This window comes from Hoplias malabaricus, chromosome 8, assembly GCF_029633855.1.
Source record: "Hoplias malabaricus isolate fHopMal1 chromosome 8, fHopMal1.hap1, whole genome shotgun sequence".
NCBI classification, from domain to species: domain Eukaryota; kingdom Metazoa; phylum Chordata; class Actinopteri; order Characiformes; family Erythrinidae; genus Hoplias; species Hoplias malabaricus.
In genome coordinates this window covers 25,484,850-25,507,782 of record NC_089807.1, presented here as the reverse complement: position 1 = coordinate 25,507,782, position 22,933 = coordinate 25,484,850, and the positions used below count along the sequence as shown (strand labels likewise).

General features: G+C 47.9%; 2 non-coding genes across 2 annotated transcripts; both read right to left on the bottom strand.

Annotated features, from left to right (window-relative positions):
- Positions 1-7,782: 7,782 nt before the first annotated feature.
- Positions 7,783-11,632, bottom strand: LOC136706185 (28S ribosomal RNA). The gene has a single exon (XR_010804128.1). It is a non-coding gene; the product is annotated as a 28S ribosomal RNA (ribosomal RNA).
- A 257-nt stretch (positions 11,633-11,889) lies between these two features.
- On the bottom strand, positions 11,890-12,043 carry LOC136706187 (5.8S ribosomal RNA). Its single transcript, XR_010804129.1, has one exon. It is a non-coding gene; the product is annotated as a 5.8S ribosomal RNA (ribosomal RNA).
- Between the last annotated feature and the right edge of the window lie 10,890 nt (positions 12,044-22,933).

Below are 22,933 nucleotides of genomic sequence, written 5' to 3'. Positions count from 1 at the left end.
GCCCAAACCGTAAGGCCTAGAGACTTGAGACTTGGTCAATAGGTAGTAGTCGGTCTCGCTACTCAGGCGCAAAATATCAGCCCAATTGGCCTCAAGGGGGCGCTACAGCGAAGGAAAACGCTTTCATTAAAAGATTTTCCACCCCGTGTGGCGTAGAGACGAAATCTTTTTTTTCCCTGATTCCTTGGGTCCTGCCAAATCAAAAAGGTACATACAACCACTAAGCTCCGCCTACTTAGATTTTTTGCTATTTTGCATAATTTGCAAAACCTACTTTTGTGTACTCCTCCGTGGATTTTTGTCCAATTTTCTTGAGCTTGGTGTCAAAATGTTCGCAGGAGCCTGTAGTTTAATAATTATCAAAAAAACGTTGAAATTTCGATTCAAGATGGCCGCCATATGCAAATGAACCTCTTCGGCTTATTTTATGTTTTACTTAAAAATCTATAACAAACTCATGGTTTACTCAAATGTGTTTACATTTCATATTCTACTTTCAGACATGATTCTGAGGTAGCTTGTCAAAGGAGAAGCCAATATTCATATAGGGGGCGCTGTAAATGCTTCAAGTTTATATCTCAGCATCCGTAAGGCGGATCGGACCGCCGCTTGGCATGCTGCTTCTATGGGCAAGGCTGTAGAGGGAAAATTAAGGACAACTCGATTCGAGCAAAATTGTGATTGTCATCGACCAATCAGCTGTCATCAGCTGTTTGACAACCTTAACAAGGTCCAATCATCATGGGATTTGACTGGTATGTCCCTGGTAGGCCTCCCTAAGAGCAGAAAAATTGTCATAACGATAGCCACTAGGGGGCGCTATGTCAAGAAAATATTATATATCTCTGTGAAAATTAAGCATATTGACACACAGTTTGCTTCTTTTTATACTCTGCAGAGGGCCTAACAACTTTGTAATTGCAAGTGTTGTCAAAAAATGCTTTGCTTTTTCTCAGCTTCCAAATGTTCAAAATTGAACCTTTTCGAACTAGTCCGTGGAATTTTGCGATATTCCCAAACAGTTGACCTTGTTGGAATCTGCAGAGTCTGTAGGTAAATAATTATCAAAAAAAGTTCAACATTTGGACAAACTTTTGTTGTAATAAAACAATTAATTGAAGCGTGTGGAGCTTTAAACATTCTTTTAGCTATAACTCAAACAAATTAAGTCTAATCAAGACCAACCATGACAGACGTATGTATGGTCCTACCCTGAAGAAGTATGTACAATATGATCAAAATTTACCAAAAGGGGGCGCTACAATTGGACAAAAACTGATTAAATGGGCTTTTTTATGTTATAGCGCCATCTAGGAATGCAGTGGCACGCCAACTTAATTATGACATCTGGTCCTCAGTCTGATCAAGCATGTGAAGTTTTAAAATTTTTGGGGAAAGTGTTTTTGAGTTATACGTGTATATTAGTGTACACATATAGCTTATATTTGACTTGAGGAATACATGCTAGATCTCTCTTATTGTGGGGGGCCTGTAAGCTACATAGTATTAAAAGTGCAACAATTCTTTCATTCATTCATTCATTCATTCATTCATTATCTGTAACCGCTTATCCAGTTCAGGGTCGCGGTGGGTCCAGAGCCTACCTGGAATCATTGGGCGCAAGGCAACAATTTTTGATCAGTATTAAAGTTCGGATCCTTGGGATTCAGCTAATACCACATATGTCCGTGTTAGGTAAATATCCACATAGGAGTACACACTCAAATGTTTCTATATGTGCATTCATGGCAGAGCTAAATATATGTGAAAGTAGTTATTTCTCACCAGCAGATGGCAGTCTAAAACTATACGTTGTGCTGTTGAACTACAGTGGCTCTGTAGTGCCACTATGAATGCTATGTGGAGCAAAGACCATAAGGCCCAGAAACACCTCCCTTGGCAGCAACATCCAGCAGGTGTGAAATGACTCAGCCAAGGAAAATGACACTCTTTGGTCAGATGGTGGCGCTATAGCAAAGGGAAAAGCATTGCGGTCTATATCTCCTACACCATAAGGCCTATAGATTAAATCTTTTTTTTCCCCTTATTCCTTGGCTTTAGACAAACTAATTTGCTATTGGATCATTTAGCTCAGCCCACTTAGATGTTGAGCTAATTTGCATAATTTGCAAAATATACTTTTGTCAATAAGTCTTTGAATTTTTGACCAATTCCCTTGAGCTTGGTGCCAAAACGTTCACATGCGTCTGTCCCTAGGTAATTATAGAACGAATGTTGACATTTTGATTCAAGATGGCCGCCATATGCAAGTGAACCTCTTCAGCTTATCACCGGTTTTACTTGAACATCTCTAACTCCTTCATACTTTACTCAAATGGGTTCAAATTTCAGATTCTACTCATAGAAATGCTTTTAAAGGTAGCATGTCAGCGATGTAGGCCTATTGCTTCCAAACAGGCCTCTTAAGCGAGAACCCCGTTAGATGCCACTTGCGGCTATATTTATTATTATTATTATTATTATTATTCCGAACAAAAATTCTGCCTTAAAACGGATCGCACAGCCCAAACCGTAAGGCCTACAGACTTGGTACTTGGTCAAAAGATAGTAAACCCTCCCGCTACTCAGGCGCAAAATATCAGCCTGATTGGCCTCAAGGGGGCGCTACAGCGACAGAAAACGCTTTCATTAAAGGATTTTCCATGCCGTGTGGAGTAGAGACGAATTTTTTTTTTCTCCATGATCCTTGGGTCCCGATGAATCAAAAAGGTACATAGAACCACTAAGCTCCGCCCACTTAGATTTTTTGCTAATTAGCATAATTCGCAAAATCTATTTTCGCGAACTAGTCCCTGGATTTTTGTCTGATCCCCATGACCTTGGTGTCAAAACGTTCACATGAGGGAGCTGGTCAATAATTATTACAAACATCCTGACATTTCGAAACAAGATGGCCGACATATGCAAATGAATGTGTACCGTGAATTGCAAATTTTACTCAAATATCTGTAACTCCTTTATGCTTAACTCAAATCTGATGACCTTTCACACGTTGCTTCTAGACATGATTCTGAGGTAGCATGCATTTGCTGTTGCATGAAGTATTATAGGGGGCGCTGTTATAGCTAACATTGTCTTTTGGCTAATATCTCAGCATCTACAAGGCCAATTAAGTTGACATTTGGCATGCTGGTTCTGTGAGCAAGCCTACATATGGGAAATTAAGGACGACTCAATACGGGCACGTTTAACGATGTCAACAGCCAATCAAAATTCAGTTTTTCTTCATCATTTTTTTGACAGGCTTAACAATGCCCAATCATCATGGCATTTGCATGGTATGTTCATGGACACACTTTGTATTTGCAGAAAAATTTTCGTGTTGATAGCCACAAGGGGGCGCAATTTATTTTTTAAACATGAAATATGGAATATCTCAGTGAAAATTTGACTTATCGACATGTTAATAATTTCATAATACACTCTACCTAGTGTCTAACAATATTGCAATTGCAACTATTTAGAAAAAAAGTATAGATTTTCTTCAATTGTCAGGTATGTGATTATGGAATTTATCGTACTAGTCCGTGAGTTTTGGTCCTATCAACACACAATTGGTCTCATTGCAAAGTGTCTTGCCGGTAGGTACATAATTATTAAAAAAATGTTTAGATTTGGACACGCTGTTGCTGCAATACGTCAACAAACACAAGTGGGCGGAGCCCGATGCACTCTTTTAGCTATAACTCATTTAAACTTCACCCAAATCAAACCAAAATGGGTACACATGTGCAAGATCTTCCTCTGAAGAAGTGTTTCAAATATGATCAAAATGCACATACAGAGGGCGCTAGAATTGGAAAAAATACTTAAAAAAAGGTTTTTATTTCTTATAGCGCCACCTATGGATGCAGTACCAACAAAATGTATTGATCTGTTCTGAAGCACATATGAAAGAAGCTTGTGTTTTTTCATAACATTTGGCAAAAGCATTTTTGACTTACAGCTGTTTATGTGTCATATTTAGAATGCAAGTTACCCACCAGTGCTAAGCAGAGCCTGGATGTCACGCAGTAATGAAATTTAAACTTTTTTTGATAATTATTATATATACTTCAGGTTCTTGTGATTCTGCTGATACCACATATGTCCATATTAAGTCATTAAGCACAGACTAGTTCGCGGTCAAACATATGTGAGTTATTCTCAGCAATGTATTCAAAGGCATTATTGAAGAGTCCCCCTTCCCCCCTTCTCTTTCTGACGTGCTCTCTGCCTCTTATCTCTCTCTCTCTCTCTCTCTCTCAGATTCAAATAGCTTTACTAAGAGACAACAGTAGTAAATAATAAAAATAATAATTAAATTATATATTTTTCCAACATTTACAAATTTATATAACATATGAATATATATACACACAAGCTGTATATGTGTACCTGTATAGCATATACATACATACTTATTGGGCATATGTTGTAAGTAGTGATGCATGGGTTATACTGATGTCGGTGCTACCCACTGTCTCTCAGGCAGTGACAGACTGATACACACTGTGCAGTTAAGAGGGCTGAGATTAGGGATCCAGGGATTATCTTGTCTTATCTTATTATTAACAAAATGTAATGATTTGTTTTGGAGCACCTATGAAAGAAGCTTGTGACGTTTCATAACATTTGACAAAAGCATTTTTGAGTTACAGCTGTTCATGTATGATATTTTTAAGGCAAGTCACAGAACTCTTTTAGTAGCATCTGGATGCCATGCAGTAATGGAATTCCACATTTTTGTTAATAATCCTTAAGGTTCAGGTTCTTGTGATTCTGCTGATACCAAATATGTGCATATCAGGTCATAATTCAGATTGTAGTTCATGTTCAAATGTATGTGGGTAAAGCTCCAACAGCACTGCTTGGTTTGATCCACAAGGTCCAGTACAACACACCACCACCAGATGGCAGTGTTGCACTGTGAATAATCCACCACCCATCTCATAATGCTTAGCAATGGTGCTTGAGCCTCACAGACAGATCAAAATCAGAAATTTTGGATGTCTTAAGTCAGCAGAGAGTATGCAATGTTGTGTATGATCTCAAAGTGGCAAACGTAAGCAAATGTATTGCCTACAAAGCGAGGAAGCCGTAAATCGCCGCTTGCGGCTATATTTCTTCTTATTATTATTCTTTTTCTTGGCTAAAATGCAATGTGGAGCCAAGACCGTAAGGCCTACAGACTCCATACTTGGCAGCTAGGTAGAACAGGTGTGAAATGACTCAGCCACAAAAAATTACACCCCTTGGCCTCATGGTGGTGCTATAGCAAAGCCAAGCGCGTTTAGGTCCATATCTCTTAAACCGTGGTGTCTAGAGACAAAAATTTTTTTTTCTCTGATTCCTTGATCCTTGATGTATCAAAAACGGGTTAATCAAATTTTTGCTCCGCCCACTAGAAAATAGTGATAAAATTCATAATTTGCTAAATCTACTTTTGTGAACTAGTCCGGGGATTTTTGTCCATTTCCCTTAAGCATGGTGCCAAAATGTTCACAGGAGGTAGGAAGTCAATAATTATCCAAAAAATGTCAGAATTTCGATTCAAAATGGCCGCCATATGCAAATGAACCTCTTCGGCTTTTTGACTTTTCACCTTGCCGTCTTCCATCAACTTGGACTGGATGACGTAGCCTTCCTCCGAGAACTGGACCGAAGCGGGGAGAAGTCATCACAGCTCGACTGCCCTCTCTGCGGCTTGCCGTCTCTCTCTTCGCCGGCTGATCACCTGGGCTCAGTGCATTCCCTCAATGGCCTTGCCCTTCGGATCGCACTTTCTGCCGCTCGACGCCTTCGCACCATCCACCTTCTGCGTCGCCATCAAGAGGCTAAGCCGTTGAACTCTCCACCGCCCTCGGGATCCTGTTCCCCGGACCCTGCCTCACTGGAACCTACATCGCCGGACCCAGCCACAACAGGCCAAGCCACGCCGGAGCCGGTCGACAGTGACTACCAACCGAGCGAGCCTTCCCCTGCCGAATCCACCTCGGACACAGATTCGGAGACCGAGCTTGCACGGCGAACCTCCCGGGGGAAGCAGCTCGTGGTCCCGCATCGGTTTCGGGACACCTACGCCAGCCGTTTGGTAGATGAGTTCCAGGACTTCTACCTCAGGGCAGACGCATCCCCGACAGACATTGAAAACTCTTGCCAGCAACGGGACCAAGTTATCCGATTCCTGCTTCACTGCACCCCGGCCGGCTGCGAATTCACAGACCTGTCATTCTTCCATCACTCCAGAGTCTCGACTTGGGTCCAGAGCCTGCAGAAGCTGGGATACACATCGACCACCGTCAAGTGCTATCTCCACAGCGCCAAGGCAATCATCTCGCATGTGGGCGCCTTCAGCCCGGAGATCTCTGGGCTCAGCCCCGAAGAGCTCCAGAGGATTCATTTGACCTTCGCCAAAGCAAATAGGGACCTTGCTCGCACGGTTCTGGGCCACATTCAACGCGTGAAGCGGGCCAAATTAAGTCGCTTGCCACCACCATCGGATTTCAGGGTCTTTCTATGCCACGCTAAGACCCGAATCCCTCAGCCGATCGAAGAGGCCCAGACGGGGGACACTGCCCGCCGGTCGCCACTACGGATGCTCCCAGGGCTACCTCCTCGGCCTGTTGTCCGTGCTAACAGGACATCGGTCGGTGGTATTTCGCCACATGACCGTGCAGGAGCTGAGGCAAGCCAGCGCCACGGATGATGCCGGCTTTGTGATCTACGTCCGCAACCATAAGACCAGTGCCTCCTTCGGTGATGCTCCGATCGGGTTGTCCGCCACCGAACTCTCTTGGTTGACTGCTCTCACCGACTTACACGGGACCCGGGACGGGTTCGTTTTCTTGGACCAGGGGGGGGAACCAGCTGCCTAATGCAAACAACCTTCTTCGGCTCGCGTGGCAAGATGCAGGCCTTGGAGGCGCGGTGGCCTTCAACCTCATCCACACGGCTGTTTCGAATCAGGTGAGTGTCGCATTTATGTGGCTCTTGACCCGGCCTTCCTACTTTTCTGACATCTCGTCTCTGTTCCAGATTTCGAACCTGCCAGTCGAGATCGAGTGACTACAAGCATGTGTCATTCCAACATCACCGCCTGGGCCTTCTACCGAGCTGGCCTCTCTGCGGCCGATGTGATGCAGGCTCGTGAGAACCGTCTTTCCGCCCTCGAAGCGCCCTGAACCGGACCTCTTCAAAGCGCAACCCAGCCGGGATTCACTCCGTGTTTCTGCACCCCCATTGGGCTTATGTTTTGTGCGAAATAAATAAAATTTATTTCTTAATCTACAACCAAAGTGTTCCCGTGTGGTACTTGCTTCGATTGCGGACAGAGAGGGCGGTGGAGATTGGGTGATCCTCCCAGAGGGAGACTTTATGAGGTCCGACCGACCTTGTCCGAATTAAGGCTGTAACGATCAGTGGTTAAAGGTTAACTTTGCCGGCGTGTGGCCCGTTCCACCGCCCCGCAAGTGGGCAGTGGTCGGAGGCCTATCAACCTTAGGCAGTCCCCGCACCCCAGAGAACCAGAGGTTCAGAAATTGCACTAAGTCCAATTGTTGCCCACTACGAGACCTGAAACCAACTTCTAGGATTTCACAGGGGAGTACCCTCCTCCCCTATGCCCGCCACCGGCTCCCTCTAACCGGTGTACGCAGTCTCTGGGGCCCACGCCCCAGAGAACCAGAGGTTCAGAAATTGCACTAAGTCCAATTTTCACCCACTGCGAGACCTGGACTTCTCCGGAGGGCCGGGTGGGTGTTAGGCATTCACCTTCCCCTGACAAATGTTTGAGTGGACGGGATGACTTTCAATGGATCGCGGTTTATTCACCCACTCTGGCACTTACAACACCCGCACTCCGAATCATGTCGTTTACGAGTCATTTCACACCCGGATCAAGAGACATTTGCTTCAGGAGGGAGGTGGACCGAGGCGTTCATTACCCCCGGTCCGGTTCCAGTGTCATGCGGCTCTCGTCACCGGCGGTGGGGAGGAACCCGCCTCCCACCGCGGCTATCCAAGACCAAGCTCACTGATGCTGGGCGCAGATGTATCGCTCCTTCTAGGCAGGATTCCGACTTAGAGGCGTTCCGTCGTAAGCCCTCGGATGATAGCCTTGCACCAGTGGCTGCACAGCCAAGTGCGAGTACCATGTATCCGAACCTGCGGTTCCTCTCGTACTGGGCTGGATTACTATAGGAGCAACGCTCAACATCAGTAGGGTAAAACTAACCTGTCTCACGACGGTCTAAACCCAGCTCACGTTCCCTGTTAGTGGGTGAACAATCCAACGTTTTGCGAATTCTGCTTCGCAATGATAGGAAGAGCCGACATCGAAGGATCAAACGGCGACGTCGCTATGAACGCTTGGCCGCCACAAGCCAGTTATCCCTGTGGTAACTTTTCTGACACCTCCCGCTTAAAACCCAAAAAGCAGATGGAAGGATCGTTAGGCCCCGCTTTCACGGTCCGTATTCATACTGAAAATCAGGATCAAGCCGGCTTTTGCCCTTATGCTCTACGGGAGGTTTCTGTCCTTCCCTGAGCCCGCCTTAGGACACCTGCGTTACGCTTTGACAGTTGTACCGCCCCAGTCAAACTCCCCACCTGTCACTGTCCCCGGAGGGACTCGCCCCGGGCAGGGAAGCCCGCAACATGAGTGTACCTACTCACTGCCAAGCGACCCACCCAGGGCTTAGCACCTTCGAACAAGGAACCCCCAGCAAGGAAAGGGTTCCCACCGACACCTTTACCGGGTTAGAGAGGTAACAGTAAGAGTAGTGGTATTTCACGGACAGCCCGCTCCGGTGCTGGCCTTCGGCGGGCCTCCCACTTATTCTACACCCCCTATGTAGCCTCTCTATGGTCGGCGACGCATCCGCACACAACTCCAGAGTCTTCCCCCCCACGTCCGAATGGGAGAACGGAAGGCCGAGCTCACGAGTGTGGCCAAGACCTGGCGATGGGCCTCGGAGCCCGGCCGACTTCGGGAAGGAAGGGCCGAAGATGATGGGAGTCCCATCCACAACCGCCTCCCACCGTCACCGACCGAGTCCCACAAGCACCGCCGGGAGGGAACACCGACTTCTTCGCGCGGCTGCGACCCATGCACTTTAACCGACCGACACAGGACTCAACCCGGGTGCCGGGCGCTTTTGCCCGCATGACCCTCGGGGCAAGGGCGAACCAGAACAGTTCCCTACGCTTCAGCTAAAGGGCCCGACCGAGCCCAGCCATTAGAGCCAATCCTTATCCCGAAGTTACGGATCTGTTTTGCCGACTTCCCTTACCTACATTGTTCCAACACGCCAGAGGCTGTTCACCTTGGAGACCTGATGTGGATATTGGTACGGCCTGGGGGGAAATTCAATATACCTCCCCCGGATTTTCAAGGGCCGATGGGGAACGTCCCGGCTGCCTCACAGATGCATGCGGCGCCTTTCAGAGCATTGAGCCCCTTTCTCGGGACAATCCCATTCCAGGGTGCTCCAGCTCTTTAGCAAGGTGAGAGAATCCTCCCCGGGGTTCCCACCGACGTCTCCGGGTTCGTTTGCGTTACCGCCATGAGAGCGCCTCTCGGCACTCAATCTCCCCGCTCCCAGGTTCGGGGATATTGGCCCGATCCCCTTTCGGTCAGCGAGAGGCAGACGAGACCATCGCCCCAGCATTTCCGAACGGCGTTCGCCTATCCCTTAGGACCGACTAACCCATGGCCAAGCGTTGTCGGCGTGGAACCCTTCTCCACTTCGGCCTTCAAAGATTCCATCTGAATATTTGCTACTACCACCAAGATCTGCATCCACGGCGGCTCGACCCAGGCTCACGCCAGAGGCTTCAGCGCCACCGCGGCGGCCCTCCTACTCGTCGCGGCGTACGGTCCGTGTTTCAAATTGGGCATTGTGACAGCTGCGATGGCCGGGTATGGGCCCGACGCTCCAGCGCCATCCATTTTCAGGGCCAGTTGATTCGGCAGGTGAGTTGTTATACACTCCTTAGCGGATTCCGATTTCCATGGCCACCGCCCCGCTGTCTATACCAACCGACACCTTTCCTGGGGTCTGATGAGCGTCGCGTCGGGCGCCTTAACCCGCGCGTTCGGTTCATCCCGCAGCACCAGTTCTGCTTACCAAAAGTGGCCCACTTGGCACCATCATTCGATGCCCGGCTCCGAGCCTGCGAGCCGGGCCTCTTACCCATTTAAAGTTTGAGAGTAGGACGAGGCCGTTTCGGCCCCGCAGCCTATAATCATTGCTTTACCGGATAAAGCTGTGTTTGGTGCCAGCTATCCTGAGGGAAACTTCGGAGGGAACCAGCTACTAGATGGTTCGTTTAGTCTTTCGCCCCTATACCCAGGTCGGACGACCGAATTGAACATCAGGACCACTACGGGCCTCCACGCAGGGTTTCCCCTGGCTTCGCCCTGCCCAGGCATAGATCACCATCTTTCGGGTACCACCGCGTATGCTCTTGCTCCACTCTCCACTCGGTGGAGAGCAGGCCAGTGGTGCGCTGTCAACCCACCATGGACGGGGTGTCTTAGATCCCACCTCAGCCGACGCGCGCCGGCCTTCACCTTCGTTGTGCCTCCGGGGTTCAAGCCCTTTGACTCGCATATGCGTTAGACTCCTTGGTCCGTGTTTCAAGACGGGTCGGTCGGGGTCCGAATTTAGCCGCTGACCTTAGGCGTTCGGTGCTGTGGGCCTGGATCACCCCCCTCTCGCCGTAGCGGGCCTAGCCCGGGGCTGAGGACAGCCCAATCTGCCCGCTTTGATCGAACGATCAGGGGGGGCCCCCATCCCCATCCCGAAGGAGGGGAGAACGCGGAAAGAACATTGCTCCGCGGCCCCGGCGTTATCGGCGAAGTCGGAGCGAGGGGCTGTAGCGGAACGCCCGTGTCCGGGGCCGTGTGGTCCCCATCTCCGGACGTACTTACCTTCACCCTCGGGCCCTTCCAAGCCTAACCGGAGCTGGTCGCGACTCACCACCATGCGGCGAAAACGCGTCTGACGGATCGAGCCTTCATACGCCCGAGAGGCCCAAATTCGGGAGGCGAAGCTCAGGGCCGAGCAGGGAGTGGGGTCGCCCCCTCTCTCGCCCGGATGAACTCGCCTCCAAGTCACGGAACCACACAAGCGCGGGCCGTCCGCCCTGCTGAATCCCCCGGGGCGGTCTTCTCGGTCCCCCGAACGTTTACCTCTTAATGGTTTCACGCTCTCTTGAACTCTCTCTTCAAAGTACTGTTTTCAACTTTCCCTCACGGTACTTTGTTCACTATCGGTCTCGTGCTGGTATTTAGCCTTAGATGGAGTTTACCACCCACTTTGAGCTGCATTTACAAGCAACCCGACTCCGGGAAGCCCGATCTACCCGGCGGGATGCGGGACGATACCGGGCCTTCACCATCTAAGGAAGACACTTCCTTGCAAAACTTGGTCCCACGTCCGCACCGAGACTAAACGGACTTCCGTACGCTACATTTTCCGGCCCACCCCGGTCAGGGGAAAGAGGGATTCAGCGCTGGGCTCTTCCCTCTTCGCTCACTGCTACTAAGGGAATCCTTGTTAGTTTCTTTTCCTCTGCTTACTGATATGCTTAAGTTCAGCGGGTTGTCTCGTCTGATCTGAGGTCGCGCTACGAGGCTGTTTTGCGGGGCGCTGGGCACGCACCCCCCGGCCACTCGCCGTATTACGGTGCCCACCCTCCGACGGCGAGAAGCCCAGCGGGGAGAGACGATGACGGATGGGACCCGGACCTAATGGCTCTCCCTACGTCCGGAGCTCTCACCACACGGTGGTTTAAGAACCGAGTCTGCGTTTAGGAAGACGAAGGGCCGTCCGAGGTGGAGGCCCTGCGAACTTCCAGCCAAAGACCGATCGATGGGTAAAGCGACCCTCAGACAGGCGTGGCCGCGGGATGGACCCCCGCGGCCGCAATATGCGTTCGAAATATCGATGATCTGTGTTCCGCATTTCACATTATTTAACGCAGTTTACCGCGTTCTTCATCGATGCACGAGCCAAGTGATCCACCGCTAAGAGTTGTATCATTTTGCCCGCCCTTACGGACGGGACTTTGGGTTAAAGCCTTTTGAACAACAGAATTTAAGGGTTTAGGTTAGGTTCACGTCCCTTGGATGAGATGGAAGGGATTCATGAACAAAGGGAATTTTATGGTCGGGTTTAAGTTTCAGCTTTGCAACCATACTCTCCCCAGAGCCCAAAGACTCGTGGTTTCCCTCACGCTGCCCGGCGGGTCATGGTCGCTAAACTAACGCCGCCGGATCGCGGGTCGGCATAGTTTACGGTCGGAACTACGACAATACCTGATCGTCTTCGCTCCCCCGACTTTCGTTCTTGATTAATGAAAACATTCTTGGCAAATGCCTTCGCTATCGTCCGTCCCACACCAGTCAACGAATTTCACCTCTGTCGGTGTGGTACGAATGCCCCCGGCCGTCCCTCTTAATCATTGCCCTCGGTCCTTAAAACCCACGAAATAGGACCGTGAAAGCCCCGTATGACCAGCCGTACCGAAAGAGAGACCCCGACGCCCCGCGGAGGGCCCTATTCCATTATTCCTAGCTCAGTCAGTCACGGCACGTGTCGGCCTGCTTTGAGCACTCTGCTTTGTTCAAAGTAAACTCTCCGGACCCTCCAAACCACCGTGCACTGCAGTGAAGTACCCAGCTAAGGGCTTCTCCACGGCCGGCGAGCAGAGGACACCGGTGGTAGGGACCGGGTCTCAACATTCACCCAGAGACAGGGGGTCACCCCCGAAGGAGCTTCCCACCCATCCGGACTGTCCAGGAGATCCGAGACCCGTCCCCATATCCAACTACGAGCTTTTTAACTGCAGCAATCTTAGCATACGCTATTGGAGCTGGAATTACCGCGGCTGCTGGCACCAGACTTGCCCTCCAATGGGTTCTCACTCACGGATGTAGATTGAGTTCATTTCGATTACGCTCCACAGGATCATAGGACCCGCATTGATATTTTTCGACACTACCTCCCCGTGTCGGGAATGGGTAATTTGCGCGCCTGCTGCCTTCCTTGGATGTGGTAGCCGTTTCTCAGGCTCCCTCTCCGGCATCGAACCCAGATTCCCCGTTACCCGTGGTCACCACGGTAGGCCCGTAGCCTACCGTCGAAAATTGATAGGGCAGACACTCGGATGATACGTCGCCGCCCCGGAGGGCTTAACAATCGGCCAAAGGTTATCTAGAGTCACCAAAGCGACCCGACCGGAGCCGGGAGGGTTTTTCGGTTCTGATAAATGCACATATCCGGGGGACAGGGGCCGGGAGAATCTTTCACGCCGACCCCCAGAACCCTTCCAATGCTTCGTTTGCATGTATTAGCTCTGGAATTACCACAGTTATACCAAGTAACGTGTGGAGCGATCAAAGGAACCATAACTGATTTAATGAGCCATTCGCAGTTTCACTGTACCAAACCGTGTGTACTTAGACTTGCATGGCTTAATCTTTGAGACAAGCATATGATACTGGCAGGATCAACCAGACCGATCCCCCTGGATCTCAAACCCTGGCTGAGGAAAGAGAGGGGGCGCATGGTGACAGTGAGAATAATCTCAAGGGACACCAGCGAAGAGGATCGAATGCGACCCCGCTGTGGGGGTCTGCAATCGGCTCCGCAACTTGAAAAACGTATGATTCTCGCCCGGACGGTGCAGGCTAGGGGACGGGTCCTTCCCTCAAACGGATCCCGACCCTAAGGCACCACCGACGCGGACGTTGGATCGACCGACCGACTAAGTTCCCCTCGGAACAATTCTGGACAAGCGGACGCCTATTACGGGCATCCACGAGCCATGGAGGCTGGGAGCACAAGGCGGGGAGGATCGTTCTAAGCACGGTATTTCGGCTTAGAAGCCTGCCCCTGGTGCTCCGTGTATACCGAGCTCAAACGGTCGTAAAGGACGGCCGTTAGGGGAAGAGAATGGAAGAGAATCCTGGCCCCCTCAAAGCGCGAGGAGGTCGGCATAGGTTTACGGTTCGCCCCCAGAGCCTACAGAAGTCTGCGTTTAAGAAGACGAAGGGTCGATCCATAGGCCGACCCTGCGAACTTCCAGCCGCGGTCTGTGGAAGACCGATCCATGTCACCTCTAATGCGCTCTTTGCCTCCGGCCGTTTCCAGCCGGGGCCCGGTGGTGCGCTCCCACGTCCCGCTCAAAGGAGGGGAAAGGTCGGGAGATCCCACGGACCGGCAGATAACCGTCGGCCAACGCCTCGGGGTTACGCGGCCCCGTCGACTCGCGCACGGGCAAATTTATGGGTTTAAAAAGGGGGAAAATCCTCATACGTTCGACCCCCCATGCCCAGGAATGTTTTACCTTCCCAGGCATACATCGAACGAATCATCGGGGTGGAAACGGGCTTAACCGGGTTAACACAATCAACGGGGCGGCCCGTTCCACCTGCCCCACAAGTGGGCAGATGGTCAGTGGCCTATAGACCCACAGGCCGTCCCAACACCACCGTGATACGAGATCCGGGGTTGGGACTCGACCTTAAAGGTACCCGGTTTATGACAGTGATGCCACTGACAGGCCCCACGGACCTTGGGGACCACTCCCCATCGCTCTGCCCGGCACCTCGGTTGGAAACCGGGACTAATTTTGTCAGTAATACGCTATTCGTCTCAATAATCTTACTGGTCCATACGCCCGGACGGGTGACATCGAACGCGACCGAGAAAGAGAAACGCCCCATAATTTTAAATATGTTTTTATAATTTGTTATCAGTTTATACATTTGGGGTTGTTTGTTTAAAAAAAATTAATTATTAAATTTAAAATATAATAGATGGACGCTGTACCCATCTTGAGACTGAGTCGTGGCGTGCTCCATTCGGAACCTGACGAGTTACCGAATTAATTGCCCGGTCGGAAAGGCCGTCCGTGGGCGTGGTCTCCCCTGAAGTATAATCACGCGGACGCTATTCCCGCGATTTAATATTAAGCGGAAGCTGTTCCCGCACATTTTATTTTATCGGACACTGTTCCCGAGTTTTGATATTGAGTGGAAGCTGTTCCCGCCAGAGTTTGTTGTGTATTTCAATGAAATTTGATTGTCTATTCATCTTTTATATCTGTTCTGAGAGCCTGTGTTATTCTTAGAGGCTGTTGCATGCCTGTCATGTATGTTTTTGCTCGCTAGAGGGCAATAGAGGATTGCATAAACTGGTTGATTTTTTTTAACAAGAGCGTCTGCTCAAATTTAAAAATTCTGTTTCTTTCTTTTTGGGGTTTATTTGCATATATTGGTCATTTAGACTTGTGGAAATATATTTTGTATTTCGTTTACTGCTTATTGTAGTAAGAATCTTATTTTTCCGGTTCAGTTTGCATTTTTTGACTGTGGTAGTTTGTGTTAAAAATTTATTTTCTGCCTCGGTTTGAATTTTTCATTCATCATAACATATTATGTAACCTGCTTGCTATATCAGTAGTTCTCAAAAATTTTGCTTTCACTTGTTATAATATAGCTCGTAATTTGATTGCCTTTTAACGGTGTGTTGACGATGTTCCTTTAGTATGGCTGGAACTGTTTCTCATAATATTAGGCACATTTGTGGCTTGTTGTCTGTTAAGTGTGTCCGGTAACTTGTTTTCGTTCCTAAAATATAGTTGTTGGTTTAATTCTGTGTTGTGAGATACTTGTCCTGCTTTTCTTGCTTTTTCCATTTACTACAAATTGTATTTCGTATATTGGCGTGTTATTTGCTTCTGCCTAATAAGCTTTTTCGGTCCGTGGGCCAGTTTCATAATTAATGTTAATTAGGCTTGGCTTGCTTTTGATTGAATATTGTTTGAAGACACGCTTATGTTTTCTATCCACCTGTGAAATTATTCACAGGGCTGAGGTGGTCCTGCTTTTATTGGCTGTGTTTCAGAACCTGACTTTAAAACTTAGACTTTTTTTTTTCTCTCTTTTCTATATACCGTCATACAAGGTTGCGTGGGCGCTGTGTGGGGGAGACCCTGGGAAACTGTTTTTGTTCACTCTGAATTGTGATGAAACCTTGCGGTGATAATTGATTTGCAATTAAAGAGTGAACTAGAATGAAGACCCATTCAGGTAAGGTCCAATTTTTTAATCAGCTCCTTACAGACAATATGGCTACTACTAGGGACTTACATAATGAATTAAATGCCATTTACGGCGTGGGGAATTGGGAATGGAAACCGTTAGTTCAGCAAATTCAAATGATCGCTGAGGGAGTGAAAAATGGAGTAATAAATTTGAAAACGCGGGATATTGTGCACAAAAATGTGCTTAAGAGATTTGATGACTGGGTTACAACACACACAGGGGACACTGCATCTTTGATAACCTGCATTAATCAGTTGAAGAGAGAAAAGGAGCAAATATTACGTCAGGCTGAAGCAGAGGTTAGTAGGGCTAGCCTTTTCAACAGAGCTAAGGCAAAGAAAAGTTTGAAAATAGCTAAAACGGACATTGCGGAGTTAACAGCTGTTAAAATGGCATTCCTCAGTCTGACTCCGCAGCTCGTTACATTGAAAACACCAGGTCCATCACACTCGAACGCTGTATCACTTACTGCCAAGAACACGGAAGTGGAAATTGAGTATATGAACCACAAGGGGGAGGAGCCTACAGCTCCGCCATCCCCATATAAACTAGGTCACGTCACACCAGTTGATAATGTCCTCCCTGTCTTCAGTGTAGACTCTGGCACGGTGAATTTACGGATGGACACCGAAGGGAGGGGCTCTGCTTGTGAGCAGGCAGCCTACAGAGTCACACACACAAAGGAACACACACAAGATCCATTTCAATTGCGAAGGCCACATGAGTCAATTTCAATTGCACACACAAATATTAACACTGAATGTTCTGACATTATAGATACCACAGGTAATTATATAGAACAGGATAAACCGCGCATTGACAATAAACAAACACTGACAACACCATTTAAGAACCCGATGCCACGTAAAAATAAACAAAACATCAGGATTAAAGCAGATTTAGAGGGACATGTCACAACGGGTGACTCTGACCAAGATGAGGGACTTATAGCAGATGATGAGGACAGTGCGAATGGACGACGTGATGGTAGACGGATGACTGATTTGAGCAATACATTGCGTGCCATGGAAAACCTCATACTGGAAGAACAGAGACAATTGGACTTAAAACAACAGACTTTAGAATGCGACATGCACACCTCAGACAAAACGGACATTTTGAGACGAAGCACCAGACCCCGACACCCGCCTGACAGATATAGGACTGACACTAACGTCGGCACTATGTTTCCATTAGTGGCCACTGTTGTAGAAAACAATTTTATTACTTTGTGTTAGTGGACAAATATCCTTAAATGATTAGTTAAAATTAAGCATTTATAATTGTGTGAAATCTTGTATCTTATATGTATTCATATGAATGATTAACCAGTATAGAATCTGCACACTAACTGGCATGTTGACTCAGTATTAGCACCTTTCTAAATTCTTAGACCTCTAACATTGAACAGATATGCACTTAGGCTTTTACTAAGCTTTTAGGAAACACATAAATTACAACTGTTAGCCAAAAGGGGGAGTTGAACTGTAGGGCATCTCAGTGACCTTAAGTCCATTAGTGACTCCTCTAAATTTTGGTGACAGAAAAGGAGTGTGGCAATAAAAGGTATATTGTCAAGCCTACCTAAGAATTAAGGTTTTGGGGTCACGGTGCATGTGAAACTTGCACGCGAGAAACCTGAGTACTAACATGTCTAATTATGCATATTAATATATGTTAATCAGCTAGAAACGCCTCACCACCAGGCTATACGTCATCTGGGGTATAATTGTGGAGTCAGATGGGAGGAGAACTCAGAACTCTACTGGGAAGCCTATTATACTTTTTCATGTATTAGTTCTCTTGGATCCAATAAATACTTTGATTTGCTTTGAACTTCACTCGACTGATTTTTGCAAAGCTCCCGGAACGAGCACGTGTGTGGGGGTGTATTTTGGACCTTTTGGATATGTTTAAATTTTAATTACTTAGAGAACGGTCCAAAATAACATTTTTAATCTTCACCACTAGTACAGGAACATATAAATATGTACCATTATCACTGAGTGATGCACAGACTTTGGTCGATCAGCTTCCGCCTTGATGTAGTGGAGCGGCTGCCTGGATAAGAAAGCTGGACAGTCTGACAGGTGGCATGACTCTAGCACTTGGGGATTTTAGAAACATTATTAAAAGATCGACTACTTCCATGGAAGCAGCTGAAATAGAGAGACAGGCTCAGACATCTACTCAACCTAATTATGATCTTTTCCACACTCACTCGCATCATATGCGTGGGATGAAAAGCTTAGCCCAGGGGAATATATGGGTAAAGCAGTTGAGGATTGGACTAACACTACAGGGGTTCACCCTGCTAGGGGGCAGCAGGTGGTTTGGTTTAGGACTGCAGTTGTGAAAGGCTTGCCAGCCCTCAAAGGATAAAATTGAGGACGATCCTAATATGGGCCCTGACGCACCACATGACTTGTGGGTTAGACACGTTTTGTTCCATATGAACAAATATAAGGAAAAATTAGATAACAAAGACAAGGAGACACTTAAGTTACAAAGAGACCTACTGACTGTTCAATTAGCAGAAGCCAGGAAATCTGTAAATGATAATAAAAAGCAAACAAAGTCTGATACCATGATGCCTATGACTGCACCACCACCTAATATGCAATCACCACAAACATTTATGAACACAAACACATACACGCCTACCCAATCAGGGCCACCACAAAACCCACCGTATAATTATGGACCAAGTCCATATTTTCCATACCAGCCCTACTCAGGGGGCAGGGGGCACGGTAATGGCAGGTGGAGGGGCAGGGTCCGCCGCCGGACAGGGGCGCGCCTAAGATGTGGAGCTTTGGACCACTGGGCAGCACAATGTAGGGCACCACTCTCTACTGACACCAGCTATCCACACCAGGCACCACACCAGCAGGCGGGACCAAAACCGGAGCCATCACATCTTCCTGCTGGCCAATACAGCATGGAGCCGTGGGGTGGACATTGACGGGGCCCAGAGGAGCACCAGGACAGCAGGGCCAGGGCAGAACCCATGCTGTCATTAACTGTGGGGGCCTCCGAAATCCTTTTTCTGGTAGACACGGGAGCCACATGGTCAGCCATCAACACAGTATTACCTGCACATCTGATGAGCGAACACACTGTGCAAGTAAGGGGCTTCTCGGGGACATCTACATCACTGCCAAAAACAAGACATTTGCCAGTCAGTACTGGTACACAGACTATGTCACATTCATTTTTAATTGCACCACAAGCACCATTGAACATTTGTGGTAGAGACTTGTTGATAAAAACGGGAGTTACTATTTTATGCCAACCAGATGGGATCACACTTACGTGGTTGGACGGACACAAAACTGTGGCAGTGGTGGGGTACACTGATGGTATGTACCTGATGAGACCTCAGCAGGATGAGTCGGTAGACATTTATTGGGGTTTAGTGACTGGACAGACGGACCCGTCACCACGACTCATTGCTTTGTTCCACCAGTGGTCGCCTTGGATTACAGCCATGGCACCCTACGTCCCTCCGCCCGACCCATTCCATGTCACCCTGTTTTATGATGTAGGGGGAGATTTAACTTATTATGAATCTTTTCAAACAGAATTAGAGGGCACACAGTGGTCGGTTGACACCACAGGGATTTATGTGGGTCCTGAAGGGGTGGCATCTCCTGTTTCACTAACACCACAACAACACAATTGGTACAAACTGTCTGACACAGCGGCACCACACATTTCATTAGCTCTCCATCCGGAACACGAGGCCAAGCAGTTGGGCCCTATGGTAAAAAGAGCAAATGAGGCCACGGATTGGGTCCGGACCCAGCTGCCTGGTGTCATGTTTTCACAGTCATCACAGACATACCACATCACTGATAACTCACCCATCCTAGTCACATTGCACCATCAATTACTGCCTAGACACCATGGTTGTGACACACTGATCATCCACAGACGGAGGCATTATTAGCATCACTACCTGACACATTGTGGTCCACAGGACCAGATGATGTAGGATACACTAATCAGACACCTGTCTCTTTTTGTATGAATATTACACAACCAATTTGTATTCCCCAATATAAACACAAGCCAGACGCTGTTGAATCTTTGGATAAAACGGTCCAGGCTTTGGTGGAGGCCGGAGTCCTGGAACCGTGTCAATCAGCTTGGAACACACCGATTCTGCCGGTTCCGAAAAAGGAGCCTGGCCAATATCGGATGGCCCATGATTTAAGAGCCGTGAATGCAGCTTTGGCTACTGCCACTCAGGTCCAGACATGAAATGGTTCACTTGCATTGATTTGGCTAACGCATTTTCCTGTATACCACTGGCAGAACACTGCAGAGATATGTGTGCATTCACACATAAAGGTATACAATACAGATACACTAGATTACCTCAAGGTTTTGCTCTGTCTCCAGGATTGTTTAATCAAGCCCTGAGGCGGAGTCTGGACTCATGCCAACTGCCAGAAGGCTCCTTATTGATACAATATGTTGATGATATTGCTTTGGCGGCTAAAACACCGGAAATCTGCCTTGAAGCAACCAAGGTGGTTCTTCAATGCTTAGCAGACGCAGGGTACAAGGTATCTAAACAGAAATTACAGTGTTGCAGATCTAGGGTTACTTTCTTAGGGAGAGTAGTAACACAAGGTTCCACGGGCTTGTCTGCCACACACCGGTCCGCTATACTGTCACACACAAAACCTGAAACTGTGAAAGACATGTTAGCATTTTTAGGACTGACTGGCTACAGCAGACAATACATTCCTGACTTTGTCGGACGTACACAACCTCTTAGAGACATGGTGAAATCTCTGGGGATGAGAAATTTGTCTGGTAAGCTCACCTGAACGGTGGAGTCGGAACAGGCGTTTATAGACGTTAAACAAGCCTTATCCGTTGCAGTTGACTTAGCCAGACCTGACTATTCATTACCTTTTTACATGGATGTTTCTGAAACAGACACTGTGATTAATGGTGTACTGTTTCAGAAAAAGGGGGAAGGTAGAGCAGTACTAATGTATTTAAGTGTCCCATTGGACCTTATAGAGAGGAGACAACCACAGTGCACAAGACATGTAGCAGGACTGACCAAATTAGTACAGAAAACAGCACATCTAGTAGCAGGATACCCATTGCGCATTCTAACCACACACAGAGTAATAGCGTACATAAACTCACAGATGTTCACACTCACTCCATTGAGACAGAGACGCATTCACAAAGCATTGACTGCACCCAACATCACCTACACACACGAAGGAGTTAATATGGCAGATGGGATGTTGGAAGGTCCACCACATGAGTGTGAGGAACAGGTGGAAAGGCAAGGAAAAGTAAGACCAGACTTACAAGCCACACCCATTCCAGGGTCATGGAATTTATGGACGGATGGGTGTGGGTACAGGGCAGATACAGGTCAAGTCAGAGCAGGATACGTAGTAGTTCAGGAAGCGAAGGGGGAAACGCATGAGTTTCAGACAGTTATTGCAGACGAGGTGAAACAAAACCCATCGGCGCAGAAGGCAGAACTGCTAGCAGTAATTTCAGCATTAGAAGTGGCAGAAGGAAGGGACGTCACTATTTTTAGTGACTCAGCGTACGTAGTGACAGCTGCGCACGTAGACATTCCACATTGGAAGCAGGTTGGATATGTCACAAGCACAGGGAAACCAGTCAAACACAAGACAGAACTGATGCGATTAGAAGCAGCTATACACAAGCCAAATAAGGTAGCGATTGTGAAGTGTAAAGGACATCAAAAGGGAGACACAGTAATAAATAGAGGGAATGAGGCAGCAAAAAGAGCAGCAGGATACACGGAACCCAACAACATGCTTGTGTTGGACTCCAGTGTACCCTGGGAACCGATTCCCACAGGGCAAGAGCTTAGACACATACAGGATCAGGCAAGTCCAGAAGAAAAGTCAGTATGGCTAGCAAAGGGAGCTAGCCCAAACAGTCAGGTGTGGACGTCACAAGAAGGACAAGTAGTTTTACCAATGTCACTAGCAGAAGCAGTTTTAGAAGAAGCACACACAGTGGCACACGTAGGAAGACGACCGACACTGGAAAATCTAAAACAATGGTGGCACCCATACATGTCAGCATTGGTGGTTGATTACATCACTAAATGTCAGATTTGTAACACGCAAAACGTAGCAAAAGCATTTAAACTAGCTCCAGGAAGGTTTCCATTGCCAGATTCCCATGGACACGAGATTCAAATGGATTACACAGATATGATTGAACCCATTAGGAGATATAGATATCTCCTGGTCGTTGTAGATAGATTCTCGGGGTGGGTAGAGGCACTCCCCACTCTGAGGGAAGATGCAAAATCAGTCTGTAAGTTTCTGATTAATTGTTGGATTCCGAACCATGGGTTTCCTAGAAAAATTTTTTCAGATAACGGGAGTCATTTCACGAGCAAAACACTGCAGTGGGTGGAGCAGTCATTGGGGCTGCGCCATAGCTATGGTTGTGTGTATCATCCTGCTTCACAAGGTCAGGTGGAGAGGATGAATCAAAATTTGAAATCAAAATTAGCTAAGATTACACTGACCACGGGCATGAATTGCCTCGATGCCCTACCAATTGCCCTGATCAGTATTCGGAGTTCAATAAATAGAAGCACTGGCTTCTCCCCATTTGAACTGGTCAGAGGCGTAGCATTTCCAGGCCCGAAAACAAGACTGAGTCCTGATGTGGGCTCGCCTGGGATAAACACAGATGAGTATCGTCAACTGTTTTTGAAACTAAAATCAGAGTGTGAGGAACTATCCGTGCAGGTACGGAGAAACAGAGGAGGAGACGAGGAGA